The sequence below is a fragment of the Falco punctatus genome, assembly GCF_963210335.1.
Source record: "Falco punctatus genome assembly, chromosome: 11".
Classification (NCBI taxonomy): domain Eukaryota; kingdom Metazoa; phylum Chordata; class Aves; order Falconiformes; family Falconidae; genus Falco; species Falco punctatus.
The window spans coordinates 24,448,859-24,465,563 of record NC_137591.1 but is presented as its reverse complement, the minus strand read 5'-3'; the positions used below and the strand labels follow the sequence as shown (position 1 = coordinate 24,465,563).

Genomic DNA, 16,705 nt, shown 5'->3' with positions numbered 1-16,705 from the left:
TGAACAGAGAGGAGATTTAGTACTACTAAAAAAAGCCCACAGAAACCCAAACTATAGGTCTGCTAAAGCAAAAGTAGTATCAGAAAAATTATTACAAACTTATTGAGAATGGAAGTGATTTTAAACGCTCTACTACCACTACACTTGAAAAACAAAAGGTAAAAATAGTAACATGCAATCTGAAGATTAGTCATGTTTTGTTTAGGTATCATTTGAACTTTTGAGAGTTCAATCTTTGTTTTCCTGGAAGATTTCTCTTTAATTCCAGGAATCTTTGTTTGCTTGAGTATTTTATGTGCCAACACTAACGACTGTTTGTATAAATAGCCTATCTTTACATGCAGTATAGAAATAAATACTGTAGAGTAAATTAACCCCTGAGATTAAGTCAGATTTTTATCATGCTGTGGTAGCATGTCATAGAAATAGACAGAACAAGAACCATGTGAATAGCAATTTGCAAGTACTGTACATTAACTAACCTTATTTAAAAGCAATTAATTATAATCTATTTTATATTGGTTTGCATTTTCATTTTTCAGTGTTGCCAAGTATGTCCGATTTCTACTTTTTTTTTTTTTTACTTTTAGAGAAAATTATTGCTAATAGGTACAACCTCTTGAGGTCTGCCAAGAGTTAGAGATGCTTAGGTGTCTTCAGGATTAGGCAGCAACTAACAGCATTATTTTCTTTGGACTTTAATTTTGAGCTTCAACTTGTACAATTACTTTGTTGTGTTTTAATCAGCTAGCTACACAAACTACCTAATGAATATGTTGAAATCAATGGGGATTAATTTTATTGTGTTCAGTGCTATTCTGTGGTACAGGCTCAGTGCTGATACACTACAAAACTTACATTTGAAATAACTCAGAAATATAGCCATTCTGCATATTAATTAAGTGTTTCCAGCAGTTTTTCACATCCAAAACTCTAGGTTTCCACATATCCTACCACAGAATGGTGATGTTAGAAGACATAAATAAAAATATGATTATTACATTGTTCTGTACTGCTGTTTGTATTATTTCAAAATTTTATGATGCTACTATCACAGCTATTTTTTTTCTCTTTATGAGAAAAAATGGAATGAACAATCAGTCAGCAAAATTGTTGTCAGACCACCAACTGTAGCAAATATCTATAAGTAAAATTCAAATACACCAAGATACTGAAGATGATGACAACATTAACTTTCCAGGAAACGCACGGGCAGGCACTCAAGACATATTTTACCACTATAGTTGCTATAAGTATCTGCTTAAGAAAATGAAGCTTTGGAAAAGTTCACCCAAGATGTTTAAAGAAACTTCCTCAATCTTCACACCAAAATAAAATGTGGCTATAGAATAGTTCACACTATAGTCTTGCTCTGGGAGACATGCAATATCTTTCAGTAGTCTGATAAATGCATAGAGGTTTTGCCTGAATGTAGAAAAAGGTGCTCACTACTTACCAAAGATATTAATATTAAGCTAGTGCCAGTCTTAAGTACTTGAAATGGAAGTGGTATGCTGCAGCACAAACAAACTAGTAGGCTGCAACAAGGCCATACCATTGGTCAGGTTCTACCATCTGTGTTGTATCTCCTTCCTCCAGAAGCCACATATACATACACACCACCACCACCCCCAGTGCTATTTAACTACTTAGCAGGAACGAGCTACAGCTGCACATCGTCCATGTCAATCAACCCACAGCCTTCGAGGCAAGACCACAGCTGCATGTTATCAATGCTAAACAACCCACTGCCTTCATTCCTCTACAGCGTTAGGACTAATGCTCTATCTGGAGAATGCCCTGCTTCGTACAGAGGCAAACAGTTTTTCATACTGAAGTTGTCTCTGTGGGGTGTTCAGTCTTCTCTAGGACACTGAGGTAGAGCCAGATGCAGTTTTGTCCTGTATTTTTAAATGAGACACTATTGGAAAAGCAATTCTAAGTCTTTGTAGAATTAGCATACACACAAACCATTAAACACTCAATTTACACTTCAGAAAACTGCACTGAATATGGTATGACTGCAGTGACTAATTTAAAGCATATATACATATAAATATGTATAAGATACATATAGAAATATTGTATGCTGACTTCCAAATGATAATACATGTCCTCTGAATTTTAATTACCTTTTTCCTATGAGACACAGCTGAGCTCTGTAGTCTGGCCCTACAAAAGGTGAAGCTGTTGCTGCTAACCACCTTACCTATGACCTAAACTCCTGATGTTTTCTGCTAGAATCTCTGAGTCTTGTGTAAGTAATGAGGAAGAGGCAAAGAAAGAGAACAAGGAATGAGCAGAAACTACAGCACATAAATGAGTGAAGAGACAATCAGAAAATACTCTGATCAATAATAAAATATCTATCCTGCCCAAACACCCAGAAGCTGAGGTTTTAAGTTGCCAAAAACCAAATGCTTCAACTTTTTCCAAGCCTTATGATGCTTTCTCTGGTCTTTTAAAATATCTGGGGCTTTTTCTTGAGCATTTATTTTCTGAAAAGCAACTTTCCATAAACAGTATTAAAATAGAAATAAAAAAATACATAAATAAATAAACTGAGTAGTCTAAGTAGATGTGTAATTTTCAAATGTTAAAATGACAGAATCTGGTACAATGTATCATGTATAATATATGCAATTTAAGAATTACAATGAGAAATTACAATTTGCACCTTTAATTACATATAGAAGGCTTTAAAGGTGTGGGAATAATTGAATTCCAGGACATAAAATGGTTAATGCATACAAGACAGTGAAAGGAATGAGGGAGAAACACTGACTTGAAAGAAGACGAAGGTTGTTACAGTATCTTCAAAGTAAGACAGTAGAGAAATACATTTGCTATCCCTAGTTGGTAACAAATGATGCTGTGAATGCAGTAGATCATGCTGAAATGTATTTACTGACTGGACAAAAAATAAAAAAAAACCAACTTCTGGACATTGTGGCTTCTTAATATTCAAGGACAAAATTAATGTTACGTATCTCAGACATTTTTGCAACACTTAACATCACTTTATCAGAAAGTCCAATGTAAATCTTTCTATTTTTCCAGAATATTTTCTTTTCACAGACCAGCACATATTCATACAACACTCTCCCTTTTTTTCAGAATCATGGTAGTGAAGGGACTCATTACATCCACAGACTTGGAATCAAGCTCTCTGGTTCTGTGGGACTTTGAATACAAGCTGAGGTAGGGGTGCAGAACTTTCTTTCACTGCACAGAAATCCCACCATGTCAGAAATGAATTCTGAATGTCACTTCAGCCAGAAAGGTCACTTTTTTTTCTGTATTCCAACTGTATCGTTATCCTAAATTATGGTGCTTTAATAATAAGCATTATTGTTTACCCATAGTGCCTAACACAAGCATCTTCCTTCCCCAAAGATCAGTATGTTATATGCAGCTAATGGTTGCAAAAGCTCAACTTATAAAAATAAACTTCCACTAGTAAGCCATGTGATTTCTAGAAACTGCAGAACATCTTGGTAAGCAGAATAGGATATTATGAAATGACCAACTGTTTATAAATATTTGTTGAAACTGAGTGAGAACTTTTCTACTCCTGCTGCTGCATCTTGTGAAATGAGAAGTGGAGCTGCAATAAAACAACCCTGGTCATTGAGACGGCACAAGTGGAGTCCCACTGCGGGCAGCATTCAGCTCAGCCCATTCCCCTAAAAAGGTCTGTGCACCCTTCAGTCTGTAAGTCCAAAGAACTACCTGTATTTTTGCATGCTTTCAGTTTGCCCCAGAGCTCCCCAGAGCCTTGACGTTAAACAAAGTAAGCCATGGCATTCCAACATCAGTGGATCAATCCTGCTGCAGCTGGAGTCTGAAGTAGCCAGCAACTCTTCAGGAAATCAGTCACGCAGTCAGTACTGCAACCACCAGACACCCTGCACCTGCAGGGCATCACAGAATTAGGTAATACTACATACCTTGCCTTTCTCAGGAAGAATAATTAGGTAATCTATTTATAATATTCAGAAATCATATGTGCTGTGCTGGAAAATTCAAATGCAGACTTCTAATTTAATACACCCACTATGTTACGCTTTGGACCATGACATTCCTTGTGATGGTTTTGAAACACCCTTAAGGGTGCAACAGTTGTCATGCAAACCGCCCACAACCCCTTGATCAAACTGAATTAACAATTGAAAGACTCATTATCTAAATATTTATTAAATGTGTAAGAATTAACTAACCCATGTAGAATCAGGATAGGAATTGGAGGCATAGGTATTGATTATGACCAGGTATATATATATATATATTTCATTTCCTAGTGACAAGAGTGCAGTCCACAGTTATCCTCTTAGCATAAATTATAAAAATTAATAAAAATCCTAAAAAATATGAAGAAAACCTCAAAAAAATGCTAATGAACTCTAGGACTGTGTTTGGTATCTGTCTGAACCTAAGTTTGTTTTGGGGTAAATCATTGAAAATTATATCCAATTTCCAAAGCCTGGTTATTGGACCACTACCACTACAGAAGTTGTTTAATTATGTACCTGACAGATTTTAAACATGCTAAACTTGGATTTTAATAATCAGATTTGTTAAAAAAAATAAAAATTTTTGAATCATAGAAGGTTAGCTAAGAGAAGCCAATAGTAATAAAGAAATGGAAACTAAATTTTTTTAAATTCTAAGATCAGGTTATATCTACTGTGGAAGCACTGCTGCGTATCTTTCTTTTATTATTTGCTCCTTTGGTTAGATTGCTACTGGTGATATGGAAGATCCAGCTTCATATTCGTCATCTATGACTGAATTCAAACACATCCCGTTTCTTTCGTCTTTATGACGGTGATGGAGAGAGATGGTAAGAAGAGTAAAAAGATTCTCAAGTTGGATGGATGAAGCTTCTGAAAGGACTGACACAGAAAAAAAGGCCATATTGGATTAGGCAAAAGTAATTAGACACTCTAATTCAGTGTCCTGCTTCTACTGGGAGGAGTAACACATTTTTAATGAAAGAATAAACAAAACCAGTATGGAAGGATTCTCCCCTGAAACACTCTGTCTGCATTAAAAGAACCTGTAGTAATAACTCTATGCGTAGCTTACTTGTGGTGCAAGAACAGACTTTCTCTGATGTCGGCTGAATCAGCTCCGTGTCCCTCCTAGCCTAAGTACACTGCAGTCTCATTACAAACATTTTTGTCGTAAACAAGCCTGCAGTTCCTGACCTTGAAGTATCCTCTCTAATGCTACATGTATTCTCAATGGAGTGTGCTTGATTATACTCACGATTTAAAGGAAGAGCACGGGTTGTATCAGGATGACCAAAAAACAGCAAGCATACGTGTAAGTGAAGAGGGGAGCCAATTCAAGTAGCCAGCAAAATAATACAGGATTACTGATCATAATACTGGAAAGATGAAGGCAGGGGAGGAAGAAGAAGATCACCGTGACTGACAGCACACTATATAGTTCAGTCTCTGCTATGTTTTGTCTGGCATGCGATTGCTTAGTCCATGGAGAACATTCAGGAAGATTTTATACTTAGTACATGCTCACTACAGACCTTAAAATTAGACTTCCACTCTGAATATTCAAGATGAAGTATTTCATGTTCACTTTGAAGTTGCTTGAATCTTTATTTTCTGCATTTTTTTTTCTTTTTTAGTTTTAGCAAATGAACAAAAAGAGATCGAGTAAAGGAGCACAGCTGAAACATGACCCACAATCGTTCTTTCTGCCGTATTTATCTAATTCTAGTAAATGTACATACATGCTCACATGAAGCTCTACCTTCTCATCAATGATTTTATTTTTAACTTCTTTGCATAAAATACTTTCATGACTGTTTTCACGGCTTATCACCAATGATAAAAAACTTGCAAAACAGAGGACTGTATTTAATTTGTTGATATTAACACACTCTAAATTGAAAAGCAAATTAAGTACCTGTGCTTGTTCTCAGCAGTTGAGTAAGGTTCATCATAAATGTAGGCCAGTAATAATAGATGTTGTGAAAATATGAAAAGGTAATTCAAAAGTTTATTGGAAGGCCATGAAGTGTTTGGTTCTTACACTGTGGAGTTAAGCAAAGCAGTAGAATGCATGCAATTATAGGAGACAGTAATGTATTGGACACCTTTAAATAGCCTCATCCCTCACATGATTTCGTAATCCTTTTGTAATATATTAGTAAACATACTGCTTTGCTGTAGAATCACATATGGTATTCTGTGCCCAAAGGAACCAACAATTTGATTTCACACCTCTTGTTAAATTTTCAGTCTGCAAAGTCAACCCACGGTTTGTACTTAATTGTTTACTAAATGAATACCAATTATTTTTCTTCCTTATTCTGTGACTCAGGCACTTCCACTATAATGCACAGTATATATAATTTTTCATCTATATTGCAGAAATGTGCCACTTCCACAAACAGAAAAAACATAACTATGTTTTTGCAAAGAATGGGAGCATACATCCAACTTTAAGCTTACATTTGAGTTTCTTTACAAATATACAGTTAGATATTTTAATGAGGTTGAGAGGTAACAAAACTCAATATAAACTAGTATTTTTAACTTTTTTTAGGAGAAGGTTTTAATTGCCAAAGTACAGAACTCATTAATCAGAGTGCTGTTTATTTGGATTACACCCAAAAGGGTCTTTATTTACAGACTTCTACTTTGTGGGGGAGAGGGGGAATGGAAAGCAGTATCTGTTAACAGTGCTAGAAATACAAATTTATTGGAGATAAGATACCATTTAGAGATTAAACTTTTAACACTCCTTGACATCAAGCTGACATTTAATTTTTGTGACTAGGTCACATGATTGACAGACTTGTATGTTATGGTAAAGACTTTTGTTGAAGTCCAGGAGAAATTTTCAGAGATTGAGTTTACAAGTAACATTTTTGTAATGAACCATACTTTTTATTCTTCACTTCCTTTACTTAAGCTCAGTAAGTGACTCTGGTACATGACATCCCTGGCATGTTTTGCTTGCTTTTTTCCATCTATTGCAAATGCAAAAAATATCACACACAGGTGAATTCAAGGAATCCATGGACATTTAAATTTTACATGTATTTGTTTTTCACCCAAACATGATATTATGTTGGATGTCTGCCTACACCTCTCATCTTCACCTCTTTAAAAAACATCTGCCTAAACATTACAGCAACTTCTAATGGAATACCTAGTATACAGAAGAGAAAAATGAGAATTTTTGACTTTTAAAATCCATTGTAAATGCACTAGCATCTGTCTTCTTTTAGATCACCTCATATCACATCCCTAGTTCTGGCAAAGCCTCTGAGATGTCCCTTCAATATTCCATAAAGATATGCCTAATACAAACAGAGTGTAAGTGACTAATTTCTGGTAGCTGGTGCCAGCTTCTGTTAGTATGCCCAAAGTTGTATCACTATCTTTTTAAACTGTACTTTCTGATATGAGAAATTCTAACTTTGCTAAACTTCACACCCTTAAAATACAGTTGAAATATGAAATGGACAATGTAAGTGAAGAAATCACTAAAGAATTATATTGATCACAAATCACCATAATGAGTTACTGCTCATCAGAGAACCAGAGTAACTGATGGCATCTGATAATACAGTTAAATTTGTTAGTGTAAATCACCATAAACACCAAATTTTAGTAAAGTAAAATAAACAGTTTGTCAGCCTAATGAATCAGTCAATGAAAGATTTTTATTTTTTTTTAAACGTCTGGATGCTAACGACAACCTCAATTCTGAGCCAGGAATTGTGAGTAATGATGGTTTGCTGCCAGGCATTGAATTTTAAATGGTGAAGTAGCATCTTCAACATAATTAGTCATCTGTTGTTACACATGGCATTCTATTTGCTACTGCCTAAAATGATATAACATTCTGAAAGACAGCATGCAACTATCGGGATTTTGTTTTTACTGCAAAGTGCAAATACAATGCCTTCATGTAATAAAGGAGATGGAAGACAGAGGTTTTTAATACTTACTCTATATAACAAATTGCCCCTTTAAGGAGAATACCTGCTTTTATTGAAGTCCTCGCAAAACCAAAGCAAAACCTAAGATTTCTTTTACCCATATGATGATACAGTATTTCACAGCCTGAAGATTCTGGTTGTATTCCAGATCAACTTTTATTCTAGCATTTTATTTTAGCAAAGTTATTCTTGTCACCTCTGTTCTGAAAGTAACATGCATATTTGGCATATGTAACATCTACATTTTCACACAAGGTATCTACTTACAAGCCTGTGATTCAGCAGCAGGTGTATGTGTGCATGCATGTTTATAAACCAATGGAAAGCTTACTAGAGAACCCACACCCTAATTTGCATCCCTTTGCATGCCTGCTGCGTTTACCTCCATAGTTCCCTTTGTCTCAATCCCCAAAACCTTTTCTCTGACTGCATTTTTTCTTTGGATCTTTTTCAAGTACTGATACTTTTGAAGACAGACATATCTCAAACGCATATTGCACGCATTAAAATATGGTAATTGATGATTTTGTAATGAAATATGGCATTCTATTTCTCTTTGATATCTTATTTGTTCATGCTATTTGGATAATCACTTCCAGATTTTCAATAAATCGCCCTTTATTACATCATGGGGTTCACATGACAATTACAGAATTATATTTTGTGGCCCTAGTTCTGTCCTTATGTACACCAGTGTGACACAGAAAATCAAAGCAGGCTTTACTAATTTAATTGTTAATTTTACTAAAACTTTACATATTCCTTAAAGTCACTCTATCTTGTGGTATGCTCTTGCAGATGAACAAGGACAAGATTGCATTTAGATTAACTTTGAGGAATTTTATGTGTTGCTTTACACATGCTGGCAAGCCATAATTAGCTAATAGTGGTAGCAGCTTGATTTTATTTATCTCCCACAGAATTCAAAATATAATTCCCAATGAAAAGATGCTATGGAGATGTAGTCTTTTAGCATTGTATTTCTAACAGTCCAAGTGCTATATGACTCAAAATAATTTACCTTTTTTCCTCTTTTCATAACGGCAATTGGCCTTTACTTCCAGAACAACCTTTACTTGTCATGGTATCTGGAAATATTATTAGTGTTTTACAAGATATGATAATAAAGGTCAAAAAATTCTTCGCCCAATGGCATATTCAGAATGCATAATATTTTGTGTAAATAATTTGTATCCCAAATATTCTCAGTGCATCTTCAAAGAAAACTTGTCAAGATTATTCTGAATATTAGCAGCATTTGTTATCTGAGACACATTTTTACATCATGTGAAACTTACGGGGAAAATACTGGGAAAGAACTTGAGAGACATTTTATCTCCTTATTGGGCAGGAGTTTGCTTTTGAATCTATTTTTACACGTTACTTAAAAATGCATATTCTGATGAATTTTCAGTACCTTCACATAGCAGAAAAGATTATTAGAAGAGACTGATCACAAATGATTCACAAGATAGAGGCTGGAACTTTCAGAATGGCAAGTAATTAAATGTCTAACTCCCACCAAGAGTAAAAGTCTTGCAAGCCGTGCTGAAAATTCTTCCTAGTATCAATTAATAAGACTGATTTAAAGAACACACTACTAGACTGTGACATTTCCATTGCATTAATTGCTGACGGCTGATTTACTCATACAAAATATTAAAATATTGTGTGGTACAATAATAGAGAACAGAAAATGTGGATAAATTTATGTTGTCTTTCAAATTTATTCAACTTTAACTTTGCCCACCTTTATCTTAAATTTAGTCTGGAACTAACGATTTTCAGGTTAATAAATGATCCACAACCTGTGCTAGAAAATCAGCACAGCTTTGATTGTAACTTGAAAATATTACAAGTACCTGAAGCTCCGACTCATCTTCCAGGGTGCAATAAAGCAACAGAAATCTCTCAATCATATTGTTTACTTCCTTAATTTAATATTTAGATTTCTATTTAAAAAATAGAAGGATTTGTTTATAAATAATACGATGTTGACACTCCATTTTATAGAGGTTTTATGAAGTGTAGCTTTCTGAGCTACCATTGTGTCTTTCTGATTATTTTTTATTTTCAGAAGACGACAAGATGACTACAAATGTATCTGTCACAGCCAGAAGATAATTTAGATTGAACTCGCTAACCTTTGACTTTCTTCCACAGACCACAATAAATAGACTATTGGAATTATTGTTAATTTCACCGGTGTCAGTGTCTAGTTTCAAATGTTCCATTACATCAGTTACACAAAGAATTCCCCGCTTGTCGCATGGGAAAGATGCTGACCTAATTATTTTAGAAATATGGAGAAACATCTAAAAAGATTAACAAAGGAAATATTATGTCACTACCAAATTCATAACTAAAATAGCATGAAAATCACTGTATAATTACCTAGGTTTCCATAGAAACCATGTTTGATGGGTAGCCAAAAAGACTTCTGATTGGGCTTCACTACTTCTGCTCTCCCTACAATAAACACTTCTGCCTCTCACAAACAACTAACCAATTTTTCAGTTGCCTAAGTCCATGTCCTCTTTAAGCAGCACTCTTAACAGCTCTAATCACCCATATGCTTTTTTAAGATCTGAACTCTTGAACTTACACACGTAAAAATATTTTTACAAATGTGTTATAACAATTACCATGGTATCCACTAAAGGGGAAAGAAAGAAAATAAATTTATACATGGTAATATTTTTGTGTTGTCACAATACAACAGTTGCCTAAAAATGTGCAAAAGCATTAATCCAATAAACGAGTTTGGGGTTTTATTGCATTTTCTCATTGTAATTTTTCATTCTCATCGCGCCTTCTCAAAGGCTTTGGCCCTTAAGCACTAGTAATACAGATGTAAGCAAATGGTCCCCAGTGCTAGCAAAGGTAAAAAAGGCGTGGCCCAACCCGTAAGTCCGTATTCCATTAGAAACAGCAAGAATTTTATCTGAATTTGTGTTTAACATAAATAATCTAGATTAACAACTATTTGTGGCAAGCCTCTGTTTTCACATGCGTCCCATACAGCAGATTTTAGCAAAGCCACCTCAGAAATTTCTATACCCAAGAAATATACTGTACAGTGTGTTTCTCCTCCAAAAGCTGATGAAAATGTTGTCCTTGAGGTGATGCACACAGCTTTTCCCAGAAAGCGATACTTCAGATAAAGTCTAATCGAATTGATAGATTATTTGTTTGCAAATGACAAATGGGTATTTTAAGAAATGCTTTGTTATTGGCGTTCTGGAGGCTGCACAGCCTTTTCATTGTTTCATCACGTAAGGAAGAGTTAAGGTACTGCCCGAAGCAGACTTCAGTTCTAATGGTACTGACCCACAGGAAAACTACCCTTACACGCTGCCTCGATCCCAGCAATTGAGAAGTAGGACAAGAGTAGGGTGGAAGTTGAAAACAATGGATTTACAAGGTACTACATATTCTACCTGGCCTACTTCTAGATTTCTTTATGTTTGAAGAGCGCTGTATAGGAATATTTCAAAACAGAAAATACAGAGATCCCTTGTTTGAAACAAGCAAGTTCCTGACAGATTTGCTTTATTTCAAAGAAAGAAAAGCACAAGCACTATTATTTTAATACCTTGTGGGATTTTTTTTAAAAAATTGAATAATTTATTTTGTATTATTTACAGTTACTTAAGAGCTTTCAATTAATGTTCTATCATATTCTGGGATTTAAGTTCTGCAACTCCTGTTTAGTCCATTAGAGCCTGAGACTTCGTGTGCTTTTACCACTTCAGAATAATTGGATCTTATCAAACTAAACTACAGAACTACAGTTTATTTTTGTGCTCTTTTTGAATGCAGAAAATCTCTTTAAATCAAACTGAGACTGGGCCCGAGCACTGAGAGTGCTGTAGAACAAAACATAACATTACAGAAAGAACTGTAGACCCAAAAAACACATTTTATTCTACATTATGTAATCCACCAACACTCCTCAAGTTCATCCTACTTAATGCTAGGCATCTTTCTTGGAGAACTGCCATTGTAGGCTCCTGATATAATCAACACAGAAGGGCAGAGAAGCACAGACCTCCATGTGGTGATTAAGTTCCCTTCGCATCTGCATTACCCTCTAAGGTGTCTGCCTCTACTTATTGATAATAAAGGGAACCAGAGTACTGAGATGACTTATTTTGACTAACCTTATGTGGATTGATCCTTTTTTGTTTGGTTGGGTTTTTTCTGTAACCTAAGTGTTCCAGATCTGAAGGTATTAGTTTGTCTTGTTTGGACTAGACTGTTGTCTGGATTTGTTTTCATCCTTACAAGGAACTTACACTGTTCCCTCCAGATGAGAATTTTGATTGTGTAATTGACATTGAGGCTACAGTACTGGCATACTATGTTTATTCTGTAAATCAGTGTATGGAAAAATCCTAATTTTCTGATGTTGAAAGCACCGAAGGGTAAAAAATGTTAAGACTGACCTCAGTGAGCTTTCAAAGAAGACACAAGCAAAGTCTGTGCAGGTTTCTTAGTCTCCAGTATGAAAAAAATAAACGTCCATCTCAGTTTGTAGCCACCTTTTTCACAAGCTAATCATTCTACACTGGTGATATATGAGTAACACTGATTTAAAAAGCAAAGTAAGTCTTAATAGATGATTCACTGTGTCACAGAAAGATGCCTGAAATAGTCATTCAGTGTCATTTTTCTTCTTGTACAGTTTACAGAAATAATTAGTATTCCATTTGACAAACAAGTGCAAACATCCATTAGCTAAATGACACAACATATACTTTGACTAGGTCTGTAACTTTCACTAAAACTCTATCAACAGAGATTGCTGAACAGTCTGTATACATCTTTCAGTATATATACAATTGCTCTGGTTAGGAGGCCTCTGAGGTATTTAAAGAAGGAAAAATTATTGGATAGCTTAATCTGTCTTGGAAATCAGAAGAAAAGAGAAAAAAATATCCTGGTATATAATCTGTAAACTACAGATACACGGAGTTGGTCTTATGAATTTATTGTTCTGCATATGAGTTCTACTCCCAGATCCATACACAATTATCATCAAAAATCAAGGAGTGGAATAGACAAAAAAATTTATTATATGATTACTGTTTATTCTGTAATAACGTTGAACTATATACAAAAATACAGAAGGAGCCTTTTCCCACTATATTGAGTGCAAAGAACAGCTTGAATAATGATCTCTAAGAACTGTGAGATCAGCCAATTAGCTGTAAACACTAGATAATTTATTTTTTTCAACTTTTCATCTGAAAGCTTGCACCTGAGTTATAAGCCTTAAGTTGTAATGCATCTACAGGTGTAACCACCACTTGTAACATTCTGTTGTGGATATGTAACTGACAGGTTTGCTGATGATGCATGAGGCAGAATTTAATAAATTTTATGTGGATTTTCTGCTTGCTATGGTAGAAGTTATTCTGAAAATACTTATTATATGCAGACAGAAGGAAAGTTGAGGAGCTCCTTTATATGCATTTATAATTTTTTTAACAGTTTTCTATAATACACCATTTTATAGCAGCTATGATGCATAAGATAGATCCCTCAAACTGATCTTTAAAGAAAACTTCTGTTGAGAAAGACCACCAGTCAAATGGTAACAAATGCAATGCTGTTGGCTACACATTAGAAGAACAAGTAGAAGTAGAAATGTACTAGGCTTAGAAATACCAAATTTTCTCCCTCCGTTGTAAACCATCAGGAGAGACCAGGAGGTCCAGCCAGGTTCTTCCCCAGGATCCTGGCTGTGCTGAGGCACTTCTGAGTGACTGAGACTAAACAGTTCTTCCACATTTGAGAGAGCGTAATTTAAGCTCTGGCTAGACAGATAGATGTCAGATGCACATTCCTACTCACTGAACTTGCACCCATACAAAGATCAGACATAAGTGTCTTCTGATATAAATACCCTCTTACTCTATAAACACACAAACTTTCAGAAAAGATCCTACAATATACATTCTGCAGCAAAACTGTACTTTCAGAAATTTCAGTGGAGACATGTCAGCTCCAATATGCTTGTACATATCCAGCTGTTTTGTACTCCATGCAGAACTACAGGTTTCTGTTGTCGTACATGGAAGTAAAGAAAGAATCTCTTTCACACCTCAGCAAAAAACTACTTTTAAATACGTTCAAAATATACCTAAAATTCTGAAAAGTTGATTAAGGAGCATATCTTCTAGATACGAACTAATCACTGGGAAGTAGATATGTTTCAGCATTTATTTATTTTACACCTTCTCATAGCAATGACCATCAAAAGTCTTACAAAAGGTTTCGGTCTCGAACCAGCAAGAAAGCACTTTCTCAGTGCACCAGTCTAACTGAACCAATAAAAAATGGAAGTAGAAAGAACAGTCTTTCTGTCCTTCATACCATCTTGGACTTCTTATAAAATGGTGTAATGCCCATATGAAGCTACATGCCAACCCTTTCTATGTATCTGACAAAAAAGCATGGTTTTGAAAAGGACCCTATGTTGTAAAATTATATTGACTTCAGAAGTGCTGAGAAGCCAATGTTTCTATTGAAGCAGATGGTAAAAGCAAGCCCGTCAGCCACAACTAAGAGGGGCTGTGGTATTACAATTTAATCCACACAGTGACTGAAAGTCGTTGGTGAGAGGGGGACACAGTGAGGACAGTTATCAGTGGTGCCAAAAGCACACCAGGAGCATGTCCCCATGGTACTGAATATCTCTAATGGGAAAGTGCTTTGAAACTGTAAGCACTGTATTCAAGCTACTGATCTAGGCTTATTAATTTTACATTACTGAAGCTATGGTACTTCACTGACCAAGGTAGTATCTCTAAATGTAACCAACACATAATTATGAAACCAGACCAGTGCTAGCTCAGAATTTTTTTGTGTTGTGCTCCATTACATGTATGGATAAGTCTAGTGCTGGCTCCCGTAATTATTTGGGGGGAATGCACTTGGTTACTCCTTGCTGTTGCAGAAAATGCGAAAGATCAACCTGGTGAAAGCCATCCTTAAGTGGACAGATTCTGGAAATGGACTTTGCTCCTCTTTCAGCACGAAGAAACTCATGTAAGCTCTAAATGATGTCTCTTAAAATGAAACACTGTCTCAAATTCCCCATACACACAACATAATAAAAAAGATTAAGCTAAGAATTTTGACTGTTTATAGAGAAATTTTTAGATTTTTTTAAACATATACTCTGTAATATAAAATCATACATAGCTGGGTAAAAAACTGTAAAAATGCTACTATGTGTGTTCATGTAAGCAATAGTAACAATTGCCTGAACAGAACTCTGGCTTAGGCAAGCTGCAGATGCTTGAACAACTGTTTTTATAATTCCAAAACTCCTTGATTTCCTTAGTTATTGCATTACAGGGTGTTTTCACCCTATTTAGCTTATTTTGCAGTCTAGAAGGGTCAATGTTAGGTCAGTATTTAATACGAGCTGGTATCTGTGGCTGTTGAGACCAGACATAATTACTGTAGGTGAGCTTGCCATTTTCTGCATGTTTACTGTCAGTTATCAAAATGCCTGGTGGTGAGCATGATGTTCTTTCTGTTCAGCTGCAGCTTCTATGCCTCATTCAATCAGGGATCATCACAGTGAGTTCTTAGGAAACAATCTTGTTAACTAGCTTACTTCAGTGAGAACTAGATACAGCTTTTTTGCAGCAGTTCAGTAAAATATTGAAGTAGGTTAGTGAAAAAAGGTAAGGCGTATTTACTACAGAGCACTTTTTATTGTAAAAAAAATTAAAAGCAAAATTAGACCCAATTAAAAATGTCCAAATGCTACAGCGATAGAATGTTATGCATTCTGGTTCAAGTATTGTAGTCCTTATTCATATAAAATTTCCTCTCAAAGGGCCATAATACCAAATTTAATCCCAGGTAAATTCGTTATTGTTTAGAACTTGCAGCATTTGTCATTATGCAGTTGTGAGGCCATAAGACAAAGAGTAAAATCAGACCATTTGGTTAGCCACTAGCTAGAACAAACAACTCCTCTTGAATAAAGGACCCAAAGGGACAAGACTGGAAAAAGCCATTATTTGTTTATTACCAAAAACATTTGGCAGCATGTAACAGTGGCTATCATAAAAACAAGCTAGAGAAATAAAGTAACAGAAAATCACAGTGTCTTCAAAATGACGGACCAAACTTTACGAGTGTGCTGACCCAAAGGCAGCCTGTCTGGCCACATGCATAGAGGTGGTTCAGCCTTTCCACACAGCAGCATCTCTCTTCACTGCCCCTTTCTGCACTCTCTTGTAACACACACATTCTTCCTCTATTTTTTTTTCTCTCCCAGACACGATACTCACTTCTCAGACACTACTGCTCAGAAAATTCTGTATGTTAAGTAAGCTACCAAGTTACATTACAACCACTGTGCATTTATACAGACATAAGCATGACCATACTCCATACTACCAGAGACCAAAGACTCATGTAGTCTACTTTATCTGTCTCCAGCCCTGGTCAACAGCAGATCCCTAAGGCATACAACAAAAACGGAGCAATCAGGTGGTGTTTCCTGTGGATCTTTTCCTAGCCTCCAGTAGCCTGTAGCTCATGGATTCCATTAACCAAGTATGTTTACATTTAATGCCCTCAAAATTTTTTCCTTAATGTTTCCCAAACTCCCACAAATTTTAAGTTTTCCAGGTTTTGCAGCAAAAAAAGTTACTCAGAGTAACACATTTAATCTACTATCCACTACTTTCTGTAACC

At 35.5% G+C, this 16,705-nt stretch overlaps 1 protein-coding gene across 2 annotated transcripts in view; it reads right to left on the bottom strand.

The window, feature by feature from the left end:
• KCNT2 (potassium sodium-activated channel subfamily T member 2) overlaps positions 1-16,705 on the bottom strand; it is a 154,245-nt gene that overhangs the window by 82,536 nt on the left and 55,004 nt on the right. The gene's annotated exons all lie outside the window — the stretch shown is intronic.